Source organism: Armigeres subalbatus, chromosome 2 (assembly GCF_024139115.2).
Source record: "Armigeres subalbatus isolate Guangzhou_Male chromosome 2, GZ_Asu_2, whole genome shotgun sequence".
NCBI lineage: Eukaryota > Metazoa > Arthropoda > Insecta > Diptera > Culicidae > Armigeres > Armigeres subalbatus.
Window position 1 is genome coordinate 370,832,556 of NC_085140.1, and position 18,818 is coordinate 370,851,373.

Below are 18,818 nucleotides of genomic sequence, written 5' to 3' on the forward strand. Positions count from 1 at the left end.
TTACAAAGTTATAGACAATTTTCACATGTTCCGAGTTACTTATTCAGTTCATGCGTACTGCATACCAAATACGTCAAAAAACTATTTGTTTGTCTGGTTAGATTCCCCAATATATTACCGCACTTTAAATAATGTTCATGGCTCATAATACACTGCTCGAAATAAAAATAGCGCCATGTAAATTTTCATCAATATATTTGGAATTTCTATATTATACTAGTCGACCCGGCAGACGTTGTCCTGCGTAGTAGGCGAAAATGTCCATGTGAAATTTCCATACGAATCCTAATTTTAGTTTTTCATTATTTGCACAACCTTAAGTGGAACTTAAGCGCTGCACTGGGTCATTACCAAGATTTGGGAGGAGGAAGTTTTGCCGCAGGAGTGGATGGAAGGTGTCGTGTGTCCCATCTACAAAAAGGGCGATAAGCTGGATTGTAGCAACTACCGCGCAATCACATTGCTGAACGCCGCCTACAAGGTACTCTCCCAAATTTTATGCCGTCGACTAGCACCAACTGCAAGGGAGTTCGTGGGGCAGTACCAGGCGGGTTTTATGGGCGAACGCTCCACCACGGACCAGGTGTTCGCCATTCGCCAAGTACTGCAGAAATGCCGCGAATACAACGTGCCCACACATCATCTATTCATCGACTTCAAAGCCGCATATGATACAATCGATCGGGACCAGCTATGGCAGCTAATGCACGAACACGGTTTTCCGGATAAACTGATACGGTTGATCAAGGCGACGATGGATCGGGTGATGTGCGTAGTTCGAGTTTCAGGGGCATTCTCGAGTCCGCAACCCGCAGAGGGTTACGGCAAGGTGATGGTCTTTCGTGTTTGCTATTCAACATCGCTTTGGAAGGGGTAATACGAAGAGCAGGGATTAACACGAGTGGTACAATTTTCAATAAGTCCGTCCAGCTATTTGGTTTCGCCGACGACATAGATATTATGGCACGTAACTTTGAGAAGATGGAGGAAGCCTACATCAGACTGAAGAGGGAAGCTAAGCGGATCGGACTAGTCATCAACACGTCGAAGACGAAGTACATGATAGGAAGAGGATCAAGAGAAGACAATGTGAGCCACTCACCGCGAGTTTGCATCGGTGGTGACGAAATCGAGGTGGTAGAAGAATTTGTGTACTTGGGCTCACTGGTGACTGCCGAAAATGACACCAGCAGAGAAATTCGGAGACGCATAGTGGCTGGAAATCGTACGTACTTTGGACTCCGCAAGACGCTACGATCGAATAGAGTTCGCCGCCGTACCAAACTGACAATCTACAAAACGCTCATTAGACCGGTAGTCCTCTACGGACACGAGACCTGGACGATGCTCGTGGAGGACCAACGCGCACTTGAAGTTTTCGAAAGGAAAGTGCTGCGTACCATCTATGGTGGGGTGCAGATGGCGGACGGTACGTGGAGGAGGCGAATGAACCACGAATTGCATCAGCTGTTGGGAGAACCATCCATCGTTCACACCGCGAAAATCGGACGACTGCGATGGGCCGGGCACGTAGCCAGAATGTCGGACAGTAACCCGGTGAAAATGGTTCTCGACAACGATCCGACGGGCACAAGAAGGCGAGGTGCGCAGCGGGCAAGGTGGATCGATCAGGTGGAAGATGACTTGCGGACCCTCCGTAGACTGCGTGGTTGGCGACGTGTAGCCATGGACCGAGCCGAATGGAGGAGACTCTTATATACCGCACAGGCCACTTCGGCCTTAGTCTGAATAAATAAATAATAATACGCGTAATTTTCGCATGAGGAAATATCATATAAACCCGTCGGAAACGGTAACGAACATATCTGCTGAAGAAATGAAGAAAATCCATCCAGCCGTTTTCGAGTTATGCGGATACGAACACAGACCATTTCATTTTTATATATATAGATGTGCTAATTTCAGTTTAGAATGCTTATAGAGTCTGTGCCTTTTCTTTATTAGAAATCAGTCATAATACTTCATAATCACATACTAAAATCGATTAGTTTAAAAAAGTCGATTATGATTATGACAAAGACAAACGAGGGAGGAAAAGTCAGCCTAAATTTTAAGAATCCCGGACCAATCCCGAGCAATCCATGATCTTCGCTCGTATTATTGCCATATAGTGTAAAAACATTTTTGTGTTTTGTATAGAAAGTAAAGCTTCATGCGGTAAGTGTTTGTAAAAGCGGGTATGTTATTACATGTACAAATATCTATGCGAATATTTTTGTCTTATCTCTTGAGTATCATTGTATCAGTATTGCTTCTCAATTAGTTCATATTGTGCGATCTGTTCACTAGTGTGATTGATTCCAGTTGACTGTTTGTGTAGTGTGCAAATTGTGCTGTTAATACTAATATGTACATGATCGAACCGATCATGGCCAGAAAAACAGTGTTATTCAAAAATATAGTTTTTTTTAACTCTCTTAGCTATATTTGATAGTTATTCTTATGACTTTTTGTAGATAATAATTACATAATTTATCATATTGTTATTATTACCTATTGGATTTATTAATTGAGTTGCTTCTATGAGAAATCGGTTGTACCACTATTACAAGAAATTAACCTATAATTCAGTAATATTTAACAGTGTATTATAGGTACTGCTACCCTACTTATGGCACTACTACATTATCACATGTACATTATCTACACAATGTTGAGCATGAGCATGAGCATGAGCATGAGCATGGGATGACCGTACAATTCGTAGTTGCTACTCCGTGATTGACAAGAACTAGCGGAATTGCACAGGGAACCAACAGATGGGACTTGGGATTAGCACTCCATCCTCAATGTGCACGTTCCGAAAGCTCAACTATTAATGGGTCAATAACGGCGCCGGCCACGTCCTTACGATCATCGAGGGAAGGGAAGGAATGTTAGTGTAACAACCGTTGTTTTAGAAACCGACGAATCGTCTGCATCTCTACGGTTGTTACGGGAAGGAGTATTGTAAGTAAGGAGAGGAAGTGTCATTACTTAGATAAGGATTCACCTTGGTAAGTGATGTAATCCAAGTAACTAGCATGTTAATGTTGACGCGTGAACAAAGTATAGATTAGTTATGACGTGTTTTGTTGTGTCATTGTTCACCCAACGTACGGGTAGACAATCAATCGCTCCGGTAGAGCTATTGTTAATTTATCTTTTAACTGTCCGCGATAATAAGCTAGCGTGATTGTTTTATATTCATCTAAAGCGAGAAAAAATAATCAATATCTTAGCAATAGACTTGTTTATTTGTACTTTGGGTTTACCATACGATGATTATGAATTACATATATATGTTTCCAACGTGATTTAAAACAATCATTCGTTCGCGGCGACTTATTATTTATTAGTGTTTTCGTTAAACTGCGGCGATGTTTTTTAGGTACTCAGTAGTTATTTTCTCAACTGTTGCCCCTTGTCTTTATTGCCCCATTTATCTTCAATTTACTGTTGGAGGCAGTATTGGAGTCGTAGTAGATAGTCGGGCGTAGCTGCCCGACTAAGAGCTTCTCTACTTCGCTCTTGTCGGCCAAATTTTACATGGTGGGACGTTCTGAATCAGAATATATAGCGGTACGGAGATTTAACGTATGAAGAATTGAAGCAATTGTCATTGGAAATGGATTGGTTCTATATCAAATTGGAGGAGATTTACGATATTGAAGAGTTTTTGAAGAGAGAGAAATGAATTCTAGTATCAATTGGTAAAGTTCTAGAACGAAATTAATTTAAAGAAAAAAACAATCTCTCCAACCTTCACAGATTAGCTAAACATTATCACTCGTTCACTGATTACACCTTCATCTATGTATTCGCAAATTTCAAGAGATCAAACTGAACATTTAAGAGAGAAATACATTACTTGTTTCCAGCTCCTGCATTAATGAAGTTGAAATAGCTCTCTCGATTCTCTGTTCCATATTCTGTTTAGTCTAGATTGGCTTGAATAAGAAGAGAACGCCTAAAACATCCTAAATCCGGTAATAAATTCTTGAAAATTTTCACTTCAAAACTCCTGTGTTAGCCATGATATACAAATGCAAAAATCACAACTAATAAAACCTATTCGTTATTAGTGCAAAATGTTTATTGCAGTTCAAGGAAGTGAATATTTAAAACTTGTCAAAAATCATATGAAATATTAAAATGTATCGAACATGTAAAATAAGAATAGGTATAAATAAATTGATCTAATAAAATTTAAGCGATCAAAACTTAAGTTCAACGGATTGGTATCTTTTTAAAACTATTTTCTAACTAGTTTCAATCCTATAGAAACTGGGTTTTACTTGAAATTTGCTGTATGAGATATCCTAGGATTACCGTGACCATGATTTATTTTGAATTATGTACAAATGGTTTAAAAGGGTGAATTGGGTAGATCTCATCAGCTATGCAGGGTTTTCGTTATAATCCTCCTCCCATCCAGTTTTATGCGAAGGATCTTGACAAAAACCTTGACATGAACCTTCGTCAGCATGTATTCTCCTCTCAGCCTCATTTTCCAGAGTAACGCAAACTACACTATTTTCACAACACATACCGAATTCAAAGTTTTTTTTAACAATTCAACAAAAAAAGCTAACGGTAATTGTTAAAGAAAATTTGACGGGAGCAGCAGCAGAAAATAATTTGGCGACCTATCTCAAACGCGGCACTCTTCGATCTCCTTCATTATCTACACAATGTTGAAAATACAAAAGGTCTCGTATTCTATTCTAGCAGACTTCTTTTATTTAGTCGTACAATTGATCGATCTTTCAACTCGCGTCGGCCTACAAATTCACAACGCTACCGTGAATCTTTAATTTAATTTATTCGACATTCGTTTTTTTTTCCTAAAAATTGGCTTTAACTCAACCATCCCTTCGTTCCTTAATTCGTTCACTGGTTCATTATTTATTTGCTTCATTACTTCATTATCTCATTACTTCAATCGCTAATTCCTGATTTGCTTCATTCTTTCATTCCTTTATTCCTGGATCACTTAATTTATTTATTCCTTCTTTGATTCATTATTTTATTCCTTCATTAATTCACTCCAGCTTTCCGTTAATCCTTCATTTCTTCATTCTTTTTTTGCTCAATTTCTTCCTTATTTCATACTTACCTAACATACCTAACTTTATTGCTTTTTATGCAGACGAGTGTTTGACTGTGATATCTGTAATTTTGGTTGGTATATTCGGCTGTGTTCTTTGTTGATTTATTCCTTCATTGCTTTATTTCTTCATTCCTTTATTTATTCTCTCTTTCATTGTTTCATTATTGTATTTCTTCATTCCTTCAACCACTAATTCTTCCACTCTTTCATTCCTTCATTCTTTTATCTTTTCATTTCTTCATTCTTCCATTCCGTAATTTCTTAGTATTGCGACTTGCATAACCCTGAAGAATTGGCTGATAAAAAACATACTTTTCAATATGAAATAAGGTTCAAGTTTTGTGTGAATTGTCATGTAGGGCAGCGGTTCTCAATCTTTTTCATGACTGGTACTCATTCAAACCTTTACTTTGCTTGAGGTACCCCTTGTTTTTTTTAAATGAAAATTGAACTAAAGGGTCATACTTCAAAAAAATTATCGAGCTACCGACGAAACACTTAAAAGTTGGATCTTGGGTTTCGATGAAAAATGTTTGTTGTCAAAAAAAAATTAAATAGTTCCTGAAATAGGCCAGTACTGTGATATCACGATTTGTAGTGTTCCGTAATAATGTACCAACATAAAACAGTTCAGACAGTTCATACGAAACCTTAGACGTGAAACGATACAAATAATTACCCACTGAGAAAGACACAATCCCCGTGTTGAAACGTTCGGAAACGAATAAACCCGTTTTTATCAATAAGGACTGCGTAGACTAGTTATTGAAAGTGTAGTCGCTGCAAGACCTCGGTGTAGTCGGCTGGGTTCAATTCCCAATCAGGGTGAGGACATTTTTTTTTAACTTTCCTAAGCATAACAGTTTCATGTCAACGTGTTAACCTCAAGATATATACATGAAACAATAATAGATTGGCTTTGAAACATCGCAGGTAATAACCATAAAAGTACCTAATAAACACTGAGCTGCTATTTGGAAATGCCTCAATATGAATATAATGCCATTGGAAAATAAAAATAAACGTTATAAATTCTTGAAAATTTACGAAATTCGATTTTTATTAGTATCAAAATATTATGAGAATATGAGACTATAAGTGAAGCTGTGGAATTTTGTACGAAATTCCAGCATATAAATGGATATTACTTGGTGTCCATTTCTGACACACTTTTTCTGACATTTTTGTTTTGTACTTCAAAATATGATAGAAGTGTTGATTTTTGGTGGATCTTTAAAAAATTAAGTTACTTGGGCTTTTAATTGAAAAACTAAGATTATAATACTACGCCGTGCATCTTGAACCTTCCATAATTCAACGGAAATATGAATTGCTACAAAGCTGCTGATCATGCTGAATGTGACTGGATTCAAGAAGAGACCCAGATTGGGCTAGTCATTGTTCATACCTAGAGAAGTCAAGTATGTAGATATTTCGATTGTTCATATTATTTTTCATTCACAAACCGATAGCATAGCATAGCATATGTGATTGTACAAATCGTGGGTGGCTATACAATGCTCAATTGAGCAATCTACTGTATACTGTCGCAAATTGGTACTTGGGATTAGTACCTTTTCCTATACAGTAGCAGTTGTATACCTGGCCACGTCCTTACAATCAAGCCGCCCTATCCTTGCGTTGGGAAAATTCTCTAGGGAAGGAATGTTAGTTCAACATCTACTAGTGAAGATGCAGGGAACCGATACTACCTGTATATATGTAACGGGAAGGCAAATTTGTGTTAGTGGGTAAGGTGAATAATATTATATTCGACAATATAGAGCGTTTGTCAATAACAGTATATGCTGAAAAAATAATAAAATATATTCATCAATTTACTTACGAACCGTAAAAAGGAGGACAAAGTTACCTTGTTTTTCTCAAATGTTTCGCATTATATACAAAACACGTTCAACCGCACACTTATTCACTGAACATTAAAATCAGAACCAAAAACTCGGATTTTACTAATGTTCTAAATCCTACCTAAAACACGTCCGATCACGCACCGATTGTTTACTCACTCGGCCGCACGAACTATCTGCTTACTTAGCAGAAACACGGCAAAACAGGCACTGACGGCCGCGCAATGCAGAACACAATATTTCGGCAAATCACGCGATCGTTCTGCTGTCCGAAACAAGAGCCAACAGGCACTGAACTGGTTAACTTTATTACCGGCCGCGCAATGCAAAACACAAAATTTCGGCAAATCGCGCGATCGTTCTGCCGTCCGAAACAAGAGCCAACTCGCACTTATTATTTTTCATTCACAAAACGATATAGCAGAAATCTGATACTGAAGCTATGAAATAATAGTTTCAAATGGTTTGAAAATGATGCCTGCTTCTCATGAATCTATGACAAAAGGTCGAAAGACAAAAGGTCGAAAGGACAAAAGGTCGAAAGACAAAAGGTCGAAAAGACAAAAGGTCGAAAGGACAAAAGGTCGAAAAGACAAAACGTCGGAAGGGACAAAAGGTCGAAAGGACAAAAGGTCGAAAGGCACAAAAGGTCGAAAAGGACAAAAGGTCGAAAATGACAAAAGGTCGAAAAGGACAAAAAGTCGAAAGGGACAAAAGGTCGATCAAGTACAAGTTGATAACAAGTTGGGTGTATTCCGAAAGAATTTATGAAATGCCTTTGACTTCAAGTAGAAATAACACGCTTATCACATCATTCAACGTTGAAGAATGAGCAATTTTCAAAGAAGGGGTAATTACTATGAAACAATATTATGAATATCTAGATGGTTCTATTAGAGATAAAAAGATTGTTGATTTAGGAAATGAATAAAACTTGTATTGCGCGAGACAGAGTTGTCCTATACAGTTGCCATAAAAAGTTGCTCTTTTATTTTAAACTATGTTTAGCAATTAAATGAAATTCATTCAATGAGTGCAAATAATAGATGAAAATCTAGGTTTTCTAAATGTCGCTTCGATCTGTCAAAATAGTGCACTCCGCCGCCATGCAGGAGAAGGCATTGAAAATACATCGGCGTGTAATATACGCCGGTGAATTTGATGTACGGCGTGCACTATTATGACAGATCGAAGTGACATTTAGAAAACTCAACATCCATCTATTAGTTGTACTCACTGAATGAATTTTATTTATTTGTTAAAAAATGTGAAAAATAAAAGAGCAGAGTTTTTGTTTACTGTGTAGGGCAACTCTGGTGCTAGATTGACTCTCTCCATTTTAGTTCCTTGTCCATTCCGACCTTTTGATCTTATTGATCTTTAGTTTCTTTCGACCTTTTGTCCCGTTCGACGTTCTGTCCGTTTCGACCTTTTGTCCCGTTCGACGTTTTGTCCTTTCGACCTTTTGTCCCTTTCGACCTTTTGTCCTTTTCGACCATTTGTCCCTTCGACCTTTTGTCTTTCGTCGTTTTGTCTTTCGACCTTTTGTCCTTTCGACCTTTTGTCTTTCGACCTTTTGTCCCTAACCCGCTTCTCATAGGTGTGTGTCTGGGCTCAATCTCAGTCTCCGCTGTTGGTAATTTAAGAGATGAAAAACGTTAGATCATGCTTTCTTTTGAATAGAAATAGATCACAATCATATACTTTTTACTCCGGGCATCTATTGTGCGGTACACTAATTACGTAATAATTTTTTTGTTTTTTTGTAACCTCATCTGCGCTCTACTTTTTTAGTATGCAGTGTAATAAAATGACAAACCCTTATGTAATTAGCACATGGTCTCTATAAACTCCAGGACTCCAATTTTTAAGAGAACTTGCCTTGAATTCATCTAGGAAAACTAGTTCTCGCCAATTACGAAGTAAAAATTTAAAGTAGTCGAGATACCGTTGTGCGGGACTTCTTTTGAAACTGTGTTTCAAAATGTCCACAGTAACCCCTGATTTTTCGAAAGAAGCTCTGCACGACAGTACTTGTTATGTGCAACTGTACATAATAAATAACCATATTAAGTTAAGATTGATTTAAAAATTCTATTGAAGTAGCTCACCGCATGGACATAAATCCCACTTTGTTTATGCGAAGAAGGGTGCTTAATGTATTGAAGCGTATTCGAAAAAAGTTCTTAACATTAGTATTCTTTGCAATTTTAATACAACATCCGCCAATACGCAGTTTTTTCTCAGGTACCCCCAGAGACCATCAAAGGTACCCCTAGGGGTACATGTACCCCAGGTTAAGAACCGCTGATGTAGGGGAACAGTTCCTATTTCCATCTCACTGCACATATATTTTCTCTTCGCGGATAAAGAAAAAGCACCAGTCTCGTTGCTTTTTTTTTGCTAACTTGCTTGCTGAACACGGGAGCTATGAGATAAAGTTCATGAGCAATAACCCTCAATGTTGGGGTGCATGTTTATTTCTTTTTTGGATTACTTGTTAAGAACAGTGGCTGCACCTCAATTATACTGATTCAGTCTGCTGTGGAGAAAACTAGAAAGGTGTAGAATTTAACCCACAGGATTTTTGATAAAGGGTGATACGGTCAAAATTTGGTCAATAACAACTTGACGTATTTCTTTCAATTTTGCATTTAAAAACCTGAACACCCCTCATTTTGAAGGTGTGTGTAGAATGTTGCTCCTATTTTGATTTTGGAATTCACTCTTCAGTTGTCAAAATGCCGTCCAAGCAAGAAGAGCAGCGTATCAAAATTTTGCTCGCGCATCGCGAAAATCCGAGCTACTCGCACGCAAAGTTGGCAAAATCGCTAAAAGTTGCAGCTTCCGGGACAGGAGTTTTATACGGCAAAAGGAAGGGGAAAGGTAGCAGATATTTTCAAGCACATGAAACTGTCAAAGTTCGCAAAGAAATATCTGGTTTGGCAAGCCATCTGTACCTGTGGCTTGAAAAGCAGCATTTTCATAGCTTCCGGGACTGTCAACCAAGAAATTTACGTGAAAGAGTGTTTGAATAAACGTCTGCTGCCTTTCCTGAAGAAACACGGTTGTTCCGTACTGTTTTGGCATCTTGCCATTACGGTAAAAAGGCCATGGAGTGGTACGCCGCCAACAACGTGCAGGTGGTTCCCAAGGACAAGAACCCTCCCAACACGCCAGAGCTCCGCCCAATTGAGAAGTACTGGGCTATTGTCAAGCGGAACCTAAAGAAGACCAAAAAACTGCTAAGGACGAGCAGCAGTTCAAGGCAAACTGGCTTTCTGCGGCGAAGAAGGTGGACAAGGTGGCTGTACAAAATCTGATGGCAGGGGTCAAGCGTAAGGCCCGGCAATTCGGATTTGGAAAAGCGGAAGCCTAACTGAATATTTTTCCAGAATTTTATACTAATTGAACTTGAAAAGAAATTTAATTTGATTTTTTAAATAAACGATTTCACCTAATTTTGACCGTATCACCCTTTAAGTAAAGCATTGGAAATTGGTTCGAAAAGCTCGATAAAGCTCATGCCTCAGAACTGCAAAAAGGTTGTTCAATTCCACAGTACGATGGTCTTTCGGCTGTTTCATAGAGTGCTTGGTTGTGTACTTTGTAATCTATTTGTAATCTGGATTACAATGTGTAGTGAGCGACATCTGCGATGTGTGCGTTAACAGACACAAACTTGTACCTACTCCTAACATGTATAAATCGTTTTGCAGTATCTTTTTGTCCCACGGAAATGATTGAAAAATCGATTTCAAATTACACAACCCGATCCAATAAAACAGTCGGAGACTAAGGAGTTCACTCATCGCCCCGTTTTTTGCGGAATTGATCTTTCATAAACCAACTGACTTTTTACGATTTTTAGCTCAGCCCCATAAAAACTTTGAATGAAATGTGCCAGTTTATCCAACAACTGGTTGAATTTAAGTTTTTATAAAATGTTATAATCACCCAAAAAAGTGGCCAATAGAATTCGTGAACTTTGGTTTCCAGAGCCTGTTTGTATGTTCATATGATGATGAATATTTTAAAGATTCCTATCCTAGATTACATTCGCCACTTGAACTTTGCCGCCTAGCTGCTTAGTGTTCATTCGGCAGCTAAATAGAATTTCCATGAAAAATTAGAAATCTTCCATAAAAAATTAGGAAATTGCCAATAAAGAAATCAGGGTATGAGCAATAAATAGATATAAAATTTTCACACATAATGCGTAATTTCGTAATTTTGAGAATTTTCCACAAAACAGAAATAAATGAGCATTTTTTAGATCAAAAATTACAATTATTAAATAAGCAATTTCCATAAATAAATCAAAATGTTCCACAGAAAAAAAATAAAAAATTCCATAAATAAATCAATATTGGCAATAAACAATTACAAAATTTTCCACAATATAATAAAAAAAAATCCACAGAGAATCAATAAAGAGCTTTTCATTGCTAAGAAAATTTCCAATAAAAAATAAATGAAAGCAATAAAATTGATAAAATTTCCCATGAACTTTAAACGTTTTTAAAGAAGGGGTAATCTATGGGAAAATGCTCAGTTTTATTGCTTTTTTGTATTTCTTTGTGGAAATTTTCATATTTTTTTATTGCTCTTTATTGATTTTTTCGTGGAAAGTTTTTAATTTTTTGTGGAAAAAAAATATTTATTTTGTGGAAAATTTTGTAATTCTTTATTGCTAATATTGATTTATTTATGGAAATTTTGTATTTTTTTCCGTGGAACATTTTGATTTCTTAATGAAAAATTCTTCTTTCATAATTGCAATTTTTGCTTTTCAAATTCTTCTTTCATAATTGCAATTTTGCTTTTCAAAGCGCCCTTTTTTTGTTTCCACAGTTATGACCTGCAATGTTTCTTAGCCAACCATTTTTGCATTTATAAATCATGATTCATGAGGTAAAACGATGACACATTTATGCTCAGGGAAATTGACACAATTGCCAATCCGAAAATTTTCTAGACCGAACCGGGAATCGAACACAGCTTTTTTTCTATGCATTTTCGCGCATCTTATAGCACCGCACGAATAAAACAGATTGTCGAAATCACTACAAGTCATCTGAAATACGCAAATGATTAAAATGTGCTTGAAGAAGATTCACTAGCGACGAACCCTCTTTGTAATCAAGAAATCTCGAAATTTTCCAAAGTTGTAGTCACAAGTCACAAGCCCTTGATGAAAAATGCTTAATGAAAACTAAGTTGCTAGGCGGCAATGTCCCAGTTGTGGGATGCGATGCCAGTAAAGAAGATGAGAAAAATACAATTATTACAATTCTATATTTTATTACAGCCACTTAAAAAAAAAAATCTTTTTGTTGCATACTACGTTTTTGTTCCACAAATTACAGTTATATTTTCTTATTTTTTTCAGGTAAGTTGCAACCCATCTTGCAGGAATTTTCTCGAATGATATTGCTTGAGGTAAGCTAAAATCGAAAAATGTATGTATCATGTGATTCTACCCGATAAAAGGAATGCATTAATTACGCCATGCCGATATTAGCCATTTTCAACCACAGTCCCGTCGTCACGATTGTTGACCCTTGAACATTTTGTATGATTGTTATACTTCTCGGAACACCTAAAAAGTGTGTCGAAATTTATGGACGTCTCCATATCTAGGTATATTAATTATTACATCGATCGTAATTAAAATTTATTACAAACCTTAATAGCGGTACCCTCCCCAAAACATCCACACAAGAAACCCTATTCAAAATCCTTATATAGAAAACACACACCCCCACAAGAACCTGTTGGTAGACCTAAGAAGAGTGGCGTTTTCTTGCTCACCACTCGTCGTCGTCGCGGAGACACATTGATCCGTTCCCGGTCCTAACCCTCTTCTATGCGCAAACCGTATTCGAAAGATCCAGCACAGTAACCACAACACAAAAAAGCACACATTCAGCCGTACAGCGAAGCATAAAAGCTTGAAAAGCAAGTTTTCGCTGCTGTGGGTATTGGTGTCAGTCTGTCTTTCTTCTGTTGCCTATCGATGAGTAGGGTATACCACTCTTCATGATCACCGTACGTGATCGTGTGGGTTTGTGTTCGATCCGGCAGCAGCGGTGCCGAACGGATCGGCAGTTGTGTATGTTTTGCCAACATTGCAGCCTACTAACCAACCAGCGCAACGCAGCGGTCGGTGGGTGATGACGACGACGACGACCGTGATGATCATGTTTTGATCCAGCTCGCGCAGTCCCAAAGTAGAGTTCCCGACGATAAGCCGTGTATGGCGTACGATTGCTCCCAAATTGGGTTTCGTTGAATTGCATCCCCCCATGTTCTTGCGATCCTTTGAGATGATCGAGTTTAAAGAGCTTACATGGAGTTCGGTTCGAAGTGAAACGGTGGTCACTGTTATTAATTCGTCACAACTATCACTCACGAATGTTGAGTGATAACATAAGGGGATCGTGTTCAAAGTCGAACTATCTGAAGATCTCGTGCAAATATCCAAGGCGAAAAACTCGTTTCCGAATTGATGGTGTATAGTTATTATTAGTAGTACTGGTTCAGCTGGTGGTTTGGAGTTGAAGGCGAAGTTTCGAGTGAGAAAGAGGGTGGAGGTCCCTACCCCGCACGGCCTGGCGAGCTCCAAGAGTGTGTCGATCGCGGGTCTCCGCAGTGCCGTGTAGTGCGAAGAAGAAATCAAACAGGAAAAACCAGTGATACTGAAATCGAAAAGATTTGTGGAACGTGCGCTAAAGAAGTGCGATTGGTCAAAAGTTGCCAATATTTTTGTTGTTGCTGGAGGTTGGCGATGAAGAAAGAATCGCAGTATTAACAAAAGAAGGAAAAGAGTTGCACGGGGCCAAGCATTGAACGCCGTGTGCAGAAGTGAGGTGTTTTTGGAGTCGCCGTTTTTGCAGTTATCTTATGCAGTGATCGTGTGAGCAGAAAGAGAAATATCGGAGCAATCTTCTGACAAAGGCAGACGTAAGCAGTTTTCTGATTTGATTTTATACTTTGTGGCTGTGATATTCCCAGAGCAGTTTGAAATAATCAATAGTTTTATGTATTGAAGTGGTATCCATATGTCTTATATTATACATGCATCGAGTCTTCGGCAAGTAATTGGGTATAACTGCCATAAAGTCAGTATTTTTTACATTACCTTACCTTATTTAAAGTTTCTACCTTAAACTAAATGAGCAATCCATAATGATTGCTATTATATTTTGTATTTTCTAACCACCATCTAGAACAATGCAATGTAGAATGAAAATGAAATCTTTATCATAGTCACTATTTAATCAATTTCAGAACATTGGTTGATAGCAGAAGAATGTCTAATATTGCAATAATTTTTCTGTTATATATCGATGGGAATCGGCATATGCCGAATAAAAATCTATCTATATTCTATAACGAGTGAAGAAAGTGGTGCGTGAAATTTTTGTTAGAATTTGTTCCTATCATACATAAATAATGCACCCAACCAGTGATTGTTAGATTTTCTAACAATTCTATATAAGAACCTACCGAAACATGTATAAGAAGTGGGCATGTGCGAAATTGTAAGATTCTTATACAAAAAAAATGTTGTACGAGAAAGGCAAAAATGTAAGCTCACAAACAAATATTGTAAAAAAAGCTTGCAAAATTCTAAGGTCTCAAAGCGTTGCGTTTTATTGATCTCATACAATATTTGTATAAGAATCTAGCATTTTCGCATATGCGCAGTTCTTATACAGAATTGTTAGAATATCAAACAATCACCGGTTGGGTGTGGTTATAGTTAGATCTCATTTAATGAAAAGATACTTATTTTTTTATTTTTTACTAACATCTTATCCTCATCTGGGGTATTACCGCCCTGCAGTTTAGTGATCATTGAAATCTTTCGCAGTTATTAAGCCTTTCCTGTTCATACTATCTGTAGAGTATCATCATTGTTTAGACTGCTTAAACAATGTATTTGTTTAATAATTTATTTGTCAGAATTAGGCCGCTACAAATATTTAATAGAAATCATGTCCTACTGGTCTCCGAAAAGTCAAGGGGAGGAATAATAAATATTTAAATGAAAAAAAAAATTAAAAATTAAAAAACTTCTCGGATTTTTTAAAGCGTGTCTTGAAAATCCTCAAAAAGTACCGAAATTTTTGTTGTTGCCCCCCTCAACCCTGTCAACTTGAGCATAGTCTATTTTGTAATTGCGTGTCCTAAAGCTAAAGAAGGCTCCCACTTTAGTATGGGGAAATTTTATATGAATGAACATTTCAGTTGAATGCTATTTAGTCAATTTCTATGACTATAAATGTAAAACCTCCTAAATATTAACTTTCACAAGAAGCAGAGGGGTGTAAGTGACATTTTGGTCAAAATTGAATTGACTACACCAAAAAATACTTTGGTTCTCGAGCTTTGTGGCAATATGTTAATATAGTTTGTACGATGTTTATAAAAAATGCGAAAATTCACAGAAAATTCGTACTTTTTTGAACTTTTATAGAATTTGTATGAAGCAAAAAAATATTGAAAAACTTTGCACTAATTTTCCTCAAAACCAACTTTTTGTCACCCCTCTGCGTTTGACCCCCTCAAATTTGATTCCTTTTTCAATGACTATCGTGACAGCAATTGATTACGATGTTGCTACGGGCTTCACCATCGTCACCACCCGCATTAGGAGGGCGTCATCTTAACCAATCGAGCGTTGGTCATACAGAATAACCCTGTAATGCTATCCGTAATGAGGTACTATTTCAACTGCCCGGGATCAGGTTCATTTAATTGCATTCACCGGAAAACATCTAGCTAATGGATTATCAATATTTTATGAGCAATTTTTTTTTACATCGTTCAAGGGTTAACAATTGCAATTGGTACTTTAAAACACGCATTGCCATCGTTCTGTGATCGCGCTTATATAGGTTGTAGGAGAAAGATCCCAAGTACACAACCAAGCGGACAAACGGGAATATCATTTACACACTACCGTTATTTTTGTTTTCGTATTCTGCGGGCAAGGTGTGCAAACTTTGGAGGATCTACAACGACGGCGATCGGTGGTCTTCATAAGGCTCGAACCGCGATTGGTAAGCAGAATGCTGCGGTGCGTTGTGCAAAATCGCCCAGGTCCCACTTGGCGGAGGCGGTTTGGAGGCCTCACACTGCTACAGCTGCTGCTGCTGCTGCTGATGCTGTGTTCACAACTGGTTTGCATATGTGACCCAAGTGTGTAGTATCGAGCAGAAGTAAGAAGGAATTTGCCGATTTCAACACTTTTACATCATCGATTCGCAGGCGGCGATGGTGATGATTTCGAATGATTTTTAGAATGCGATTGAAGGTGACCTTTGATTGCATGCTGATCTTAATGTAAGATATTTTGTTTCATCCTTTATGTTTACAATAACTTTATAATTAGTTGTGAAAAAACATGGGGCAGCAGATATTTCTATTTAATGTCAAGGAGGTTAAAGGGCACTCCTTAGGAGGGAATATTTTGTCTTATCCTCTATCCATTGGCGTAGCTAACTCCAATATATAGGAGGGTCCATCTATTTATTTTCCCAACTGGAGTGGAATCAGTTCGCTTTTACGTGTTTCTGTTAATCCCTGAAGAAATATCTGGAAACCCCCCAATCTGTAGGTTCCGGAACACCGGTCGTACATATGGAATTTTGGGAGAATTTTGAAAAAGCTCCTCTCTCGAGAATTTATTTAAAAAATATCTAAATCTAAATTCCTCGAACCTTTCAAACACCTCCAACTGGTGTGATTGTCAGGGATGTCGGATTCAATAATCATACTCTGAATAAATTTCTAATAAAATCTGTTTGCAGAGCAAGATTACATTTGACAGATATCGAATAATTTTTCATCGATATCTTATTTGAATTGCGGGTAGCACCAGCCATTTTTATGATCGGGTGATTTTTTTAAAATTTTTGAACTGTTATTTTTAAGTTTAATTCTCTAAATGAGACAAGTTGACAGAATTTTGGGCAAGAACTATAAAAAATCCCAAAAAATTGAAGTCAATACTGTTTTGACTCGACTTTCCTCAACCCCCTTCATAATGGGAAGTGTTATCTCATGGAAATTATTTTTTTTTGTTTCGGCTTCCCCAAGAGCGGATCTGGGTCTGAAACATACAAATGTTCCTGGATTTGATGCAGAGGCCTCATTTGAATTAGTAATTCTTCCAACTCAGGATTCTGGGTTGTTTTCCACGAGACTTAAGAAACTATGTCTTAACGCAAGTTTGTTTTGTGAACTTCAATTACAACAAAGTTGCATTTAATTCTGCCACGTTGTAATCTTGTTTGTATGTAAGTGCGAAAAAAACTCACTCACTTTTTAGGCACTTATCCTTAACCGATTTACTCGCAACATTGATACTTAAATTCGACGGGGAATCCTGTTTCCTGTTTGATTCTCATTTGAAATTGGTCAGATCGGTCTATGAGCTCAAAAGTTATGGCCAAAATACTATTTTTCAAAAATGTACGAGAAAGGCACCATTACCGCTAGGTAGAATAATCAGAGTTTTCATATAAATAGTTGCAAAATAACAAAACTTCAGTTAATTATTTTATGCATAAATATGTATATGCATGAATAATGTAGACATATGTATTTATGTTAGCCCTGTTTGCCAATACAAGCCATTAGTATGCAAATTATTTGCTCGCAACGTAGGGTAGATCATTTTGACTGGGTGTGCTACATGGTAACTTTTTCTTCTAATCAGTGTTTCTGAAGAATATGAAACGACTATAGCAATAATCAATATGAAACTGCGATTTTTTTGTGGTTCCAGTTTCGTAAGTTATCAACGATCTTCGGTGCACAAAAATTTAAGCGACGCTTCGGCATGTAATCTATTGATGCCCCTTTGGAATTTTTTTTAGCCCTGGTGTCATGGCAACGTTTTCGTTTTTGTGCTTTAAAACAGTCTACAAAAATGGAAGCTAACTCGGTTCTGCTAATACTGAGAGAGACTACATATGATTCTGATTACTACCTTACAATAATTAAACTCGATAAAATGATAGCTTGTTTGATCATTTTAGCTCGTCATGTGTCTACAAGGGTCTGTTCAATGTGAACACCCAGGAGAAATTGTCGCATTGTTCGAGGCTGGGGTAATAAAAATTAAATAAGAAATAATTATCGAAGACAATGAAAAATCCTGTTTCAATCAATTTTTTTTCATGCAAGCACCAGTAAAATTAAAAGCTTTATATTTATTTATTTTGTATACAATTTAAAATGTCATAATTCATTTTTAAAATCCTAAATTTCATGCGTAAACATGTAGAAAAATAGATGAAACAAAAAAAAAAAACTATCAATCCATTGATATGTACAGTCAGTCTAATGTCGAATTCGTTTTTGAAAAGTTCCAACCTAGGTTGGAACTAGCAACCCTATAACCAGAGACCGACGGAGTGAAAAACTGTCGAAAGGGCAACGTATAAAAATACATGAAATCGTGAAAATAATACTGGCAGCACTTGAACTTTTTGCTTGCAAAATGTAAACAAGTTGAATTGGAACCGCTTTTGACGGTTCGATTGGAAATAACAGAAGGGAAAAACAAAACTGTCTGTTTATTCAAATAAAATGCGCGTTTAAATTCTTTTTTTTCGGGAATTTTGTTATATTTGTTATTGCAGTTTTAAATGAAGTTAATCCGGTAATGTTGTCTAGATTCAGCTTTTAAAATGATTGTTAGGGAAGTTGTTCAGAAGTTTATTCAGGGTGTTCCTCACAGATTGTGTCCTAAATTAGGTCAATTAGTTTGGGATTTTCTCTTGAACCCCGTTCACAAAATCCACTAAGAATTGTTAGAA

At 37.2% G+C, this 18,818-nt stretch overlaps 1 protein-coding gene across 5 annotated transcripts in view; it reads left to right on the forward strand.

The window, feature by feature from the left end:
* Positions 1-18,818, forward strand: part of LOC134213073 (tyrosine-protein kinase Btk) — a 337,863-nt gene that overhangs the window by 121,191 nt on the left and 197,854 nt on the right. For 3 of the 5 annotated variants that reach the window (XM_062691627.1, XM_062691625.1, XM_062691628.1), the window contains exon 1: positions 13,203-13,947. The exons of the other annotated variants lie outside the window; for them this stretch is intronic. The gene's annotated coding sequence lies outside the window, so the exon portion shown is untranslated. Of the gene's footprint in view, positions 1-13,202; positions 13,948-18,818 lie in introns of those variants that run through there. 5 annotated transcript variants of the gene reach the window in all.